Genomic DNA, 14,807 nt, shown 5'->3' on the forward strand with positions numbered 1-14,807 from the left:
CATTTAGTGCATTTGCAGTGTTGTGCAACCACCAGGTTTATCAAGTTCCAAGATATTTTTATCACACCAGAGGAAAACCCTGTAGCCATTAAGCAATTGCTCCCCGTCTCCCACTCCCGCTGGTCCCTGGCAACCACCATTCTGCTTTCTGTCTCTGTGGATTAACATATTCTGGACACTAAACATAAATGGAATCACGTAATACATAACCTTTCACGCCTGGCTTCTTTCACTTAGTATACCTTTTCAAGTTTCACCCATACTGTAACATGTATCAGTACTTCATTCCTTTTTATGGGCAAATTATATTCCGTTGTATGGATATACCACAATTTGTTTATCCAGTCAACAGTGGATGGACATGTGGGGCATTTGGACCTTCCTTTTGGCTACTGTGAATAATGCCTCTATGAACATTCATGCGCCAGTATTTGTTTGAGTCCCTTTTTTGAATTCTTTTGGGTATTTATGAGGAGTGGAATTGCTGAGTCATATAATTCTATGTTTAACTTTTTAAGGAACTGCCACAGTGTTTTCCACAATGGCTACACTATTTTATATTCCCACCAGAAAAGTGTGAGGGCTACAATTTCTTCATATCCTCACCAACACTTATTTAATTTCCATTAAAAAAAATTATAGTTATCCTAGTGGGTATAAAGTGATGTCTCACTGTGGTTTCCCTCATGCTTTTTTTTGCTTTCCATTCAGTTTGACATTTTTCTGACTTTCAATAACATCTTGAATACAACCGTTTATGTAAAAACCTTTTTTTCCTGATGAGTAATAGTCAATAACAAAGAATTTGGGCTTCCCTGGTGGCGCAGTGGTTAAGAATCTGCCTGCCAGTGCAGGGGACATGGGTTCGAGCCCTGGTCCGGGAAGATCCCACATGCCACAGAGCAACTAAGCCCGTGTGCTACAACTACTGAGCCTGTGCTCTAGAACCTGTGCTCTGCAACAAGAGAAGCCACTGCAATGAGAAGCCTGTGCACCGCAACGAAGAGTGGCACCTGCTCTCCGCAACTAGAGAAAGCCTGCATGCAGCAACAAAGACCCAATGCAGCCAAAAATAAATTTTTAAAAAATTTAATAAAAAAAAATAACAAAACATTTACTCGGGTCCATGTCTACTCAGAGCAGTGCTATCAGCCCCCAAACATCTAAATGATAGGATATGAACTTGGGCCGATGGAAGGTCTGTCTTCTCAGGGGTAAACTAGGAGATGGGAATTGCGGACGCTTTGAGGATGTGGACTGGACTGCTGGAAAGATTCTGAGCTGGAAGTTGACATGCTTGGGCCTCCATCTTCTCTCTGACACTGAGAGAATTATTTAGTCCCTGTTTGCTAAGGGTGTCAAAATACCACTGACTGGGTGGCTTAAACAACAGAAATGAATTTTCTCTCAGTTCTGGAGGATGGAACTCTAAGATCACGGTGCTGGCAGGTTTGGTTTCTCCTGAGGCCTCTCTCCTTAGCTTGCAGGTGGTCACCTTCTCTCTGTGCCTTCACATGGCCTGTCCTCTGTGTGCATGCTTTCCTGGTATCTCCTCTTCTTGTAAGGACACCAGTCATAATGGTTGTGTCCCACCCAGATGACCTTATTTAGCCTTAATTATCTCTTCAAAGCTCCTGTCTCTAAATACAGTCACATTGAGAGTTAGGGCTTCAACATATGAATTTATGGGGGACACAATTCAGACCCTCTGAACTTTGATCTTATCATTATTGCAAAGAGAATTGAAATCAACTTGAGAAGTCTATAGGAAACTAAAAAGTAACATCTCAGCCCTCTACCATGCCATTAATTGGATCGGTGAGTAAGACCAGATGGTGAGATATGACAAAAAAGCTGTGCCCTCAGGGCCAGGAGAGGATGGCTTTCTGTTTAGAGTTTACTACCAAAGTCCTTTTATTTCACTGGCCCAGGAGTTTATTATGAGGATCAAAAAAGAAAATACAGGGGACTTCCCTGGTGATCCAGTGGGTAAGACTCAGCGCTCCCAATGCAGGGGGGCAAGGTTTGATTCCTGGCTGGGAAACTAGATCCCATATGCATGCCACAAATAAGAGTCCGCATGCTGAAACTAAAAAAAAAGAAAAAAATGTATTTTGGCACAGCCAAAATAAATAAATAAAAATAAATAGATAAACAAATAAGAAAATACATTTGAAAATGGTTTCAATTATAAAGCACTAAAAGAAGCAAGCCATTATTATTACTCGCTTTCTTGTTCATAGGATGCAATCTTGGCTATGTAGTTATCAATTTTGTCACTAAAGGCCACCTCCTTGAGTGCTTCACTTAGAGCATTTGCCACTGAATTAGTAATGATTTGGCCTAGCTGTGAGTGACAGAAAGCCCCAATAACAGTTGCTTAACAAGATATACCAATTGAAGAAGTAAGCAATCTGCTCCAAGAAGTCTTCAGGGACCAACCGTTATGTCCAACACGGTGGCACTGGCGTTCCAAACACCAGGATGCAAGAAGGGATGATAAAGAAGAAAGAAGAAAAGGATTGTGGGTCACATAACCTCTGCACCCGTCCATCCCATCGGCCAGAACTCCGTCACAGGGCCACACTGGGCAGCAAGGGAGGTCAGCAAATGTAATCTTTACTTTTTTTTTGTGTGGGTGGTCATGTCCTTTGATAAAATTTTTACTACTAGGAAAGATGAGAAAAGCAGATATTGCAGAAAACTCGGAGTCTCTGTTTTATAATGTGCTCCTCCAATTCTCTGGACTTAGGCAGTTATATAAATCAATCAAAAAGGAGCTGTTAAATAACCCAAGACACATAGTAGGTAATACTTTGGTGGGTGTGGTTGAGAGTCTGCCTGCCGATGCAGGGGACACGGGTTCGTACCCCGGTCCGGGAAGATCCCACATGCTGCGGAGCGGCTGGGCCTGTGAGCCATGGCCGCTGAGCCTGCGCGTCCGGAGCCTGTGCTCCGCACCGGGAGAGGCCACAACAGTGAGAGGCCCGCGTATGGCAAAAAAAACAAAAACCAAAAAACCTCACTGATTTTAATAACTTGCTTCAGAGTCTACAGATTCTGAGGTGAGCTGAAACAGATAAACTGTGAAAATAGTACTATGACACCATAAAAAAAAAAGAGTTTTGGAAGGCATTGATTCAGTTCTGCAGGAAGCCTCCTAAATCAATTCCTCCCTGAATCAAGGCAGGGTGCCAGTGTTTTAAAATTTGTGCCTGTTTCTCCAAAAAAGATATACAGATTACCAACAAACACATGAAAAGATGCTCAACATCACTAATCATTAGAGAAATGCAAATCAAAACTACAATGAGGTATCATCTCACACAGGTCAGAATGGCCATCATCAAAAAATCTACAAACAATAAATGCTGGAGAGGGTGTGGAGAAAAGGGAACACTCTTGCACTGCTGGTGGGAATGTAAATTGATACAGCCACTATGGAGAATAGTATGGAGGTTCCTGAAAAAACTAAAAATAGGACCACCATACGACCCAGCAATCCCACTACTGGGCATTTACCCTGAGAAAACCATAATTCAAAAAGACACACCACCCCAATGTTCACTGCAGCTCTATTTACAATAGCCAGGACACGGAAGCAACCTAAGTGTCCATCGACAGATGAATGGATAAAGAAGATGTGGCACATATATATAATGGAATATTACTCAGCCATGAAAAGAAACGAAACTGAGTTACTTGTAGTGAGGTGGATGGACCTAGAGTCTGTCATACAGAGTGAAGTAAGTCAGAAAGAGAAAAAGAAATACCGTATGCTAACACATATATATGGAATCTAAAAAAAAAAAAGGTTCTGAAGAACCTAGGAACAGGACAGGAATAAAGATGCAGACATAGAGAATGGACTTGAGGACACGGGGAGGGTGAAGGGGAAGCTGGGACAAAGTGAGAGAGTGGCATGGACATATATACACTGCCAAATGTAAAACAGATAGCTAGAGGGAAGCAGCGCACAGCACAGGGAGATCAGCTCGGTGCTTTGTGACCACCTAGAGGGGTGGGATAGGGAGGGTGGAAGGGAGACTTAAGAGGGAGGGGATATGGGGATATATGTATACATATAGCTGATTCACTTTGTTATACGGCAGAAACTAACATACCATTGTAAAGCAATTATACTCCAATAGAGATGTTAAAAAAATTTTTTTTAATAAATAAAATAAAAACTAAAATTTGTGCCTGCAGAATTTTTAATTTATGGAGGTAACTGAGTGATCACAGGGAGAGGCCAATGCCATTGAAAGATTTTTATTACTTACATTTCCTAAGAGAAGAGGGCATGCCATGTAAGGCCACAGGGGAAGCACCAGATTTTGGTCAGAGGAAGGGGAAAGCTGAGGCCAGTGTCTTCATGGTGTTTTCTGTGGAAAAGGCATGGCAGGGCAGAGTATACAGCTTAGGAATGGCTACTCTGAATAATTCTAACGGGCTTTGGGCTATAAAGGAGGTTTTTAGTTGCCTGGTACCTGGCCCTGGGATGATTTAGGGGATATATTGACTTGATGTGTGAGAGTTAGATAAAGAGGTCACTGGGGTTATGGACTTGAGATTGTTTGGTTTGCACATGAAAAGTGCTCTCCTAAGTAGGTTGTTACTATCTTTAGGACTTAGCTTCCTCTGGTAAGGGCAGTCTCTCCCTGAATCTCTAAGGCCCCTCCAAGATGTCAAAACATAAGATACAAAAAAATTAAAAACATGATTAACACAGAGCTAGAACAGATAGAATTTCCATCACCAGGAATAGTGCTTCGCCATCAAGCAACAAAGATGAGGGGCTGCTCTGTCTGCAACGGTGATTTGCAAGATTTCTTCCAGTCAGGAGACACCATCATATGACTTTAAGGGAGCAGGTGTTGGAATCAGGCCCACGTTTAATTCTGCTTGTAGCCATGTGACTTGGAGAATTTGAAATACGGTCTCTAAAGCTCAATCACTTTATGTACAGAATGAGTAGAATAATATCCACATAGAGCTGTAGTTAGAATTAAGTGAGATCATGTGTATGAAGTCTTAGCTCAGTATCTGGTTGGTAATAAGTGGCCAATGTTCCTTAGCTGTGTTAAAAGAGAAACTGAGGCATATTAAAAATTTTATGAGTTTATTTGAGCAAAGATTGCTTCAAATAGGGCAATGCCAAATTGGAAGCGGTTAGGAGGACTCTACTGACAGGAGCTTGGGGAGACTTTTATAGAGAAAAGGTGGAAGCAAAGCAAGGAAATGATTGATTGGCTACAGCTTAAAGCCAAGTTGTCTGTCTGTAACTTGTTGTCCTTAGATTTCAGTTTCGTAACCTTGAGGCTTTTACAGGCTTAGCGTTTGGTTTGCTGACATAGGTGCCATGGCCTTAGAGCCACCTCAGTCTAATGGGCTTTTTGTTAAAGTAAACAGTTGTTATTGTTGACGTTATTATTAGCAACAGTTTGTTTACACAATACTCTAGAAGTACATGAAAAAATAAGTTGTTTATTCAGCATGTACTCTGTGGTAGCCACTATTCTAGGCCCCCGAAATATCTAAGTGACCAAGCAGGTTCCTGCTGGCCTGGAGTTCATTCTAGTGGGGGACAGACAATAAACACGTGGGTGAGTAAAATGCAAGCAGTCCATAGGAGAAGGGTCATGGGAAAAACCCTTATTTTCTCATTGTGTGACAGGCACTGTGCTAAAGTCTTTTCATTCATTATCCTGTTTAACCCCCAGAACAACCCTATGAGGCATGTTATTATATCCCCGTTTTATAGATGAGGAAACACTCAGAGAAATTATGGTGCCAGTAAAGGCAAAAACAAGACTCTAACTTCTTCGTGGGTCTGTTGTGCTGCCTGCCTTTTTTAAAAAAAAGATATTTATCTATTTAATTTATTTATTTGGTTGCACCGGGTCTTAGTTGTGGCATGCGAAGTCTTAGCTGCAGCGGGCATGTGGGATCTAGTTCCCTGACCAGGGGCTGAATCCAGGCCCCCTGCATTGGGCGTGCAGAGACTTAACCACTGTACCACCAGGGAAGTCCCTGCCTGCCTTTTTTTCTGTTGTGTTTTTTGTGGTTTTTTTGTGTGTTTTTTTTTGTTTATTTTTGTGGGGTTTTTTGTTTGTTTTTTGTTTGTTTGTTTTTGCTGTCATTTTAAAATACAGCCTCCAGCTGATAGGAGTAAAATCATATAGATCAAGGAATCTTCAAAACACAGCTCTTTGTAGTAATTCAGTGTGCTCACTCTCTTAAACAAAGAATATTCCTGAAAGTACACTGTATCTACATTAAGCCTACTCTGGGAAAACGACTTCATCAGCTTCTTGTGTCCGTGAAGTGAAAAGTGCCGAGTCAGCCTACGCTAATGACTGGTTTAATCAGGGGTCTGTTCAGTTTATATTTCTCCTGAGCTGAGGTTCTTTGGCAGAGGACTTGGGAAATCTCATACCTCACAGGATGGGAACTTCTAAGCTAGGAGCTGGCAAACATAAAGAATCATAACTAACCACTGAGAGTTTAGGAGAATACATCCAGAGACTTTCATAATGCTACAAATGTGCATACCTCCACTCCAGCAAAACATTTCCCCATAAAATGTAATTATGCGTGGATGGTGCGCCATTTAACAACATGGTAGACGAGGCCAGGCCACGTGTAATCTGATCCTTCACTGAATTTTACTTTGTTGCTTAACCCAAATTTCCCCCTACCTTTTATTTTTCACTAAGAATCATTACTTTCTTAAACATACCCAATTTCTCTTCACTTCCAGGACAAGCACTTGGCTTTTTTTTTTTTTTTTCAGGGCTATGAGCATTTAATCTCTGTACGTGAGAGATGGTACATCCAATTACGAGTGGGAGCTACCAATACTGACTGAGCCCTAGATGCTGGGAGGCTCCTTTACCAGCCACAGACGCACACACCCACCCTCGCTCAGCAAGGTTCAATCAAATCTGTGACTCGGCAAAGTTAGGGAGAAGTACATGACGTTTACATTTGAGCCACCAATAAAAAGTTGACACTATTTTTTTTTTTTTTTTTTTTTTTTTTTTTGCGCTACGCGGCCCTCTCACTGCTGTGGCCTCTCCCGTTGCGGAGCACAGGCTCCGGACGCGCAGGCTCAGCGGCCATGGCTCACGGGCCCAGCCGCTCCGCGGCATGTGGGATCTTCCCGGACCGGGTCACGAACCCGTGTCCCCTTCGTCGCAGGCGGACTCTCAACCACTGCGCCACCAGGGAAGCCCCCAAAAAAGTTGACACTATTAATGCCACAGTGCTGAGGACACGATAAGTTAATCATCTTTTGCTGCGTAAGAAATGACTCAAAATGTAGTAACTTAAAACAAAACCAAAGCCATTTATTATCACTCTTGGTTTCTGTGGGTTAGGAACTCACACAGGGCACAGCAGGGATAATCTCTGTTCCACAATGTCTGGGTCTCAGCTAGAAGACTTGAAAGTCTGTGGGCTTAAATCATCTTTTGGCTTGTTTGCTCCCATGTCTGGGAGTTCACCGTGATGCTGACTGTTGGCTGGGGGGCGAGGGGTTGGTCAGAACATCCACACACGGTCTCTCCGTGTAGCCTGGGCTTCCTCACAAAATGGTGGTTGGGTTCTAAGGGCAAGCATTTTGTGTGTGTGTGTGTGTGTGTGAGAGAGAGAGAGAGAGAGAGAGAGAGAGTGAGAGGGAGAGAGAGAGAGAGAGAGAGGGAGAGAGCGCCATGCTGGATGCTGTAACTTTCTACTACCTGGGCTCCAAAGTCACATAGCAACACTTCTGCTGTGCTCTACTGTTAGGGCAGTTACCACCAGATACAACGGGTGGGGGAACCTGTTTCCTCTCAGTGGAAGGGGTGTCCGTCCATTGTAGAAAGAGCACGTGACATGGGATAAATATGTAGGTCTCTGGAAAATATAATCTGCCACAGATGGAACTCGACAAATGCTAATTGGGAATTCCCTGGCAGTCCAGTGGTTAGGACTCAGCACTTTCACTGCCATGGCCTGGGTTCAGTTCCTGGCTGGGGAACTAAGATCCTGCAAGCCTCATGGCACAGTCAAAACAAACAAACAAACAAAAATACTTATTGAGTAAATACCTTCTCTCAAAGAAGTTGCAATCTGATGAAATAAAACAGAATCATAGAACACTTTTGCCAAATTGCACCTAAGATCAGCTGGTTATATGATTCTTAGCTGTTCTTTGTATATCACCAGTGGTATCCAGAGGTAGTCTAGATAGGTCATGGGACTTTTTTGACACATAATAATAAGCATTTGTATCCCCTGGATACTGTGCTTGGGCAAGTAGGCTTAGTTTCAAGCCCCAGCTCGATTTCTCACTACTTGTGTGATCTTGGACAAGTTAGCTAATCTCGCCAGACTCATGTTTCTTCATAAAATCGGGTGATTGACCCAGTCAAGAAAAATTATCCAAAAACTTTGAAATAAGGTAAAAGGATGACTGCATGTCCTTTTAAAATCATATGGGAGCATTGACAAGCCCAAGGCCCACCCAAAGTTTGTTTAATTCCCTAGGAGATGTACTTTTGTTTTTCTTTCTATTTACTCATGACTAAGACCCAGATTCCCTGAATTTACATGTTACCTTGTAGATTTCCAAGACTAGTGAAGATAACTCCAAAGGTTATAGTTTTATGGCCTTATAGGACATTACCCAGTTTTGTCTGCAATTTATAAAACTTATTTTAGGATACCTTTCCTATGACTACACAGACCTTCATTCATTTAATTCTTTTGAATCAGCTTTACCATCCTCCTGGCACCCTCACTTGTTACATAAATAATTGACAAGTATTCATTCTATATTTGTCTGAGAGTCAGGTTTTTAACTCTTTGAAAATTATTCTTTGATAGCCCAAAGTTCTAGGCACCATAGAAAAAAAAGTAATAGTGTCATGGCAGTTCACTAGAGAAAGAGATCTGAAGAGGTTCAGGAAGACTTTCTAGAAAATGCTTTTTATAGGAAGACTTTCAAGAAAAGATCTTGATAGATGTGTACAGTTATAGAACAGAGGGAGGGCCTCTGCACAGAAGAAGGGCCAAATAAGTGGGGAAGTCAACTGAACAAACCAGAAAGCCACAGTCTGGAGAGGGTAATAAAATAAAATTTTGAAGCTAACCACATGAAAGGCTATTGATAACTCAGTACTTCACCCATTGTAAATTATGAAGATGGAAACCAGCCGTTATGACAGGTTTAAATTGTATTCGTTTTTGTTTGGCATTTTTTTTTTTTTCCCTCACGGTCGCGGCCTCTCCCGTTGCGGAGCACAGGCTCCGGACGCGCAGGCTCAGCGGCCATGGCTCACGGGCCCAGCCGCTCCGCGGCATGTGGGATCCTCCCGGACCGGGGCACAAACCCGTGTCCCCTGCATCGGCAGGCGGACTCTCAACCACTGCGCCACCAGGGAAGCCCTGGCTCTTCTTTTTGTTTTGCTTTTTCAGTGTGGAGGAAGGAGAAATATTGTTGCTTCAGTGTACAGTTGTTTTGTTCTGTCTGCACAAGCCTGCCTGGGTGGCCTTTCATGGGGTTAGTTTAGAAAGGAAATGATATAGTGTTCTTGGTCATAACGTTTTAATTTTTTTTCCCTGGGCTCTGCAGAGCAATCCAGTAACAAAAGCCCTTGTCAATGCAGGGGGTTCGGCTTACCAGCTAGATTTGCAACATATGTAAAAAAGAAGTTATTTGCTGGCTTTGAAATTTGTCTTTAGAACTCATGAATTTTTTTATTCTGTAAGTTAAAGAATGATTAAGGGCAACAGTTGGAACCAGCCAAACTAATCCATCGCAGAAAGCTATGGAAAAGGGAGCATGTTTAGAAATTGTATTTAATATCACCTCCTTTTTTACCCTTGTTACTTGTGCTGTTGGCATCTCTACTCTCAGACACTGCTTTTTTCTTTCTTCAAATTGTAGTAAGCTATACATAACACAACACTGACTATTTTAACCATTTTGAAGCTGTACACAGTCAGTGACAGCAAGTACATTCACACCGTTGTATAACTATCACCGCCCTCTATCTCCGGAACTCTTTTCACCTTGCAAAACTGAAACTCTGTACCCATTCCCCCTCCTCCTAGGGCCTGGCAACCATCATTCTACTTTCTGTCTCTATGAATCTGACTACTTTATGTACTTCATGTAAGTGGAATTGTACAATATTTGTCCTTTTGTGACTGACTTATTTCATCTAGTATAATTTCCTCAAGGTTCATCCAGGTTCTGGCATGTGTCAGAATTTCCTTCCTTTCAAAGGCTTTTCTATTGTGTGCATATAGCACAGTGTGTTTATCCATTCATCCATCAATGGATGCTTTGAGTTGCTTCCAGCTTTTTAGCGATTGTGAATACTGCTGCTGTGAATATTGGTGCACCGATATGGCACACAGCTTTTTAAACGCTCACTTTTTAAAAAATGATAGGCATTGTCCAGGAGACTGAAACATGTCCAATACCCCCTCAGTCTCATTAGGGGCTTTTTTTGAAAACCTTTTGTCCAGTCCTAATTGTAATCAGCTTTCTACCTATTTTCATGAAGAGCAAAGTCATAAACTGTGATGATAGCATCTCAGTGTAGCCTGTTTACCCCAGATCAAATACTCATGGGCATCAATTACTGGGTTTTTGGTGGGAGCTACTGAAGTCCTTCTGGCATATTTCCTAGCTACGCACACCCTTTTCTGGGATCAGACCCAGCTGTGCCTGACCACAGGAGGGGGACAGGTGATGAAGCCAAACCAATCAGGTTATTTTTCCTGGGAATTTGAAAAAACTACCTGACGATAAGATCTTCAACAGAAGCTCATTATGAGCCTCTGCCACTATGCTTCCAGATCTGTCCTGGTTCTTGCTTTCATTGCTGTGAGCTGCCCCGCATCATTCAAAGAGCCCCCTCCTTTTTGCCTTATGAGTTCCTGGGCCAATTTCTATTGCTTTCTATCAGAGAACTTCAACTGATAAACTGTTCAAAGACTGATGCTTGAATTTCTTCGAGAAATACAGGAATACCATAAAACTCATTTGACAGGAAAATGACCTCTTTTATTATGGTCCATTTCTCTCAGCAGGTCCTGAGAGCTATTTTTAAAACATGTCATAACCGAAAGAAAATCTGTATCCAGGACTTCCCTGGTGGCACAGTAGTTAAGAATCCGCCTGCCAATGCAGGGGACATGGGTTCGAGCCCTGGTCCGGGAAGATCCCACATGCCACGGAGCAACTAAGCCCGTGTGCCACAACTACTGAGCTGGTGCTCTAGAGTCCGCGAGCCACAACTGCTGGCCCACGTGCCACAACTACTGAAACCCGTGCTCCTACAGCCCCTGCTCTGCAAAAAGAGAAGCCCGTGCACGCACCACAAGGAAGAGTAGCCCCTTGCACGCGCAAACTAGAGAAAGCCCGCACGCAGCAACGTAGACCCAGCACAGCCAAAAATAAATAAATAAATAAATTTATTTTTTTAAAAAAGAAAATCTGTCTCTGTTTCCCTCTGTATCTCCATGTCTCTGTCTTTGTCTCTGACTCTGTGTTTGACTGTCTGTCTTTCTCTATCAGAGGAGGAGGAGAAAGGAGGAGTAAAGAAGGAAGCAGAAGAGATGAACATTACAGAGCAGAAACTTCAAAAACGTGGAAACTTCCAGAATGGCGTCTGTTTCTTGCTCTTGGAATGCACACCTTTGTACGAGAAGAGACTGTTTCTAATTCAGTGCTTGATTTACTGCCTCCAGCTTCTGGAGTATCCTCAAAGTAAAGATTCCCTTCGGTTGGAAAGTTATTCCCATCAGGGTGAGAACAATTGTGTCTGCATTTTCCATTATTTGCTTTTGTGTTTTCTTATATGACAGAATTCCTCCTGAGTCAGAAATTCTCCAAGCGCTCGAAAGACTTCTCTCATTTGAGCTGTAGCTCCGTCTGCGGGCTCTTACTTCTAAAGAACCACTTCTGGATGCTCTTCTACAAAGCATTTTAAAATGCGGTGTTGGTCTCTTTTTTTCTGAACCACATCAAAGAGCACATATTGTTTCCTTTCTGAGAACAGAACTCTTTAATGACAAGAAAGAACAAGAGACGGAGCGGCCAACCATCCCTATCAGAAAAGATACTGGTTACCCTAACTGTGACAAAGGATCCTCTTCTCCAATTCGTAGTCACTTTTTGAAATGTAAGCCCAAGTATAGTAATTATGTCCTGGCATATATGTCTTTAAAATGCAATCACATTTTTCCACTTTAAACACTCTTTGTCAACCTGAATTAAAAATTAATCCTCACAGGGCAGTTTAGTAATACCTATCAAGTATTCAACATGAAATATTTAGCAAAATCACAAAGATTCTTGTTCTTTGATTCAGAAATGTCACTTGTAGGACTTTATACTACATATGTCTATACATAATATATAGCTTATGTGTATGCATATGTGCAAAATGACAGATATAAAAGGTCATTTGTTGCAGCACTATTTTTTTTAATTTTTTTTGTTTAACATGACAGCATTTCTTGGGTAGCACTCTTTTAAGAACAAAATATTGGAACCTACCTGAGGCTCAAATATGGCCTTCATGTTCCATCTATCCAGTGGAAAACTATGCAGCTGTTTTTTAGAAAGGGCATTCTCATACATTGGTATGGAAGGACCTTTGAAATATTGTGAGGTTAAAAAAAAAAGCAGGTTGGGCTTCCCTGGTGGCGCAGTGGTTGAGAGTCCGCCTGCCGATGCAGGGGACGCGGGTTCGAGCCCCAGTCTGGGAAGATCCCACATGCGGCGGGGCGGCTGGGCCGGTGAGCCATGGCCACTGAGCCTGCGCGTCCGGAGCCTGTGCTCCGCAACGGGAGAGGCCACAAAAGTGAGAGGCCCGCGTACAAAAAAAAAAAAAAAAAAAAAAAAAAAAAAAGCACGCTGCAGGGCAAAGCATATGCCATGGTTCTTGACTCCTCTGGATGCACAGTGGAATCACGTGAGGAATGTTTTAAATGCTGATGGCTGGGTCTCCCCCCGGAGAGTCTGATTTACGTGTTCTGGAAGGTTCACTGTATAGCCAAGGTGAAGAGAAGTTGATCTATAATATGCTTCCATTTGCTTAAAGAAAAAGAAAAGAAATACGGATTTGCTTTTATAAGCTAAAACTATCTCTAGAAGGATACCCAAGAAAGTAGTGTTCATGGCTACACCAAGGGTGGGAACTGGGTATAACTTTTCATCTGTATACTTTTCAACCATTTGGATTTCTTTTTTTTTTTTAATAACTATTTATTTATTTATTTTTGGCTGTGTTGGGTCTTTGTTGCTGCGCATGGGCTTTCTCTTGTTGCAGCAAGTGGGGGCTATTCTTCGTTGCGGTGTGCGGGCTTCTCATTGCGGTGGCTTCTCTTGTTGCAGAGCAGGGGCTCTAGGCACGCGGGCTTCAGTAGTTGTGGCACGCGGGCTCAGTAGTTGTGGCGCACGGGCTTAGTTGCTCCGCGTCATGTGAGATCTTCCCGGACCACGGCTTGAACCCGTGTCCCCTGTATTGGCAGGCGGCTTCTTAACCACTGCGCCACCAGGGAAGCCCACAATGTTCCTCCTCTTAAGGAGATGAGTCAGGCTGGGGAGAAAGAAATTTTAACCAATCATAACCATAATTCAAAGTGACGAGGGCTCCAACAGATATGCACAGCATATTTTGCTTTGTTAAATATTTGCAATTCTCCTGCACCTGATGAAGACGTAAAAGTAGGAAAATTCATGGATAGGGATTTTCAAGTTTACTGACACCACGTGTTTTCCTACTCGGGACAAGTACCAAGGGGGTTGGTATGTATGGGAGGGGGCATGCTCATAACAGGCAAGGAGCATGGGTGTTATTTCTACCTCAGAATATCTCCCCAATTCATCAATTGGCCTCTCAATGCTGACAGGATCTCCATGTTCATAAGTATGAATTAGATTAAGTTTATCACTGACTCCAACACAATTTCCTCTTCTCTCCTTTTTTCTGGGAATTCCAAATTCAGATGATTACTCCGTAATGCATTCTCAACAATTCATTTCTATTTAGCTCCCAGTTACTGAGTGTCTTTTTATTTGAGGCACTGTGCTGGACACTGGGAGAGGAAACTAAATAGGACATTGTCTTGTAGCAGGAGAGACGGGCAGTTAGGCACAATTCAATGTGCTGAATACGACACTCTAATCGTTCATTCTGCCCACATCCTCCTTCTGAGAAAACAGGCAGTTCTTAAAGCAGAGTTCATCCAAGGTACCAACAAACATGTCAGATGTCCTGAGGAGGGAGCGATTACTTTAGGGTAGAGAGTGAGTTTGGGGTAGAGGTCAGTGTGGGATCAACCAAGGTGGTATTTGAATTTGGGTTGAGGAGTGTACAATTTCATAAAGACATGCTACAAAGAGTGAAAAATATTTGTGAGAACTCGAAAGTATGCCTGTACAGGGAGTACTGGAGTCATGGTAAATGACTATTGAATATCATGTAAGGTTTGGGGGACAGAGAGCTGGAGATGAGGTAAGCTGGAAAAATAGGTTGGGGCCAGATTGTGAGGTAAATTTGGACGTATTCTATTGCAGTGAGGAGTCATCAATGCTTCATAGGCTTCAGACGACATTATAGATACACTCTTCCCTCGGTATGGGGGTGGGGGGGTACCAGGACCAGTGGCAGATACTCAAATCCGCGGATGCTCAAGTCCTGCCGTCGGCCTTCCTTCCGTATCCTCAGTTCGTATTAGCGGTTCCAACCCGCAGATTCAACCAACCGCGGATCTACTAGGTTTACAGTCCCAGGTTGGTT

Source organism: Phocoena sinus, chromosome 14 (assembly GCF_008692025.1).
Source record: "Phocoena sinus isolate mPhoSin1 chromosome 14, mPhoSin1.pri, whole genome shotgun sequence".
Taxonomy (NCBI): Eukaryota; Metazoa; Chordata; class Mammalia; order Artiodactyla; family Phocoenidae; genus Phocoena; species Phocoena sinus.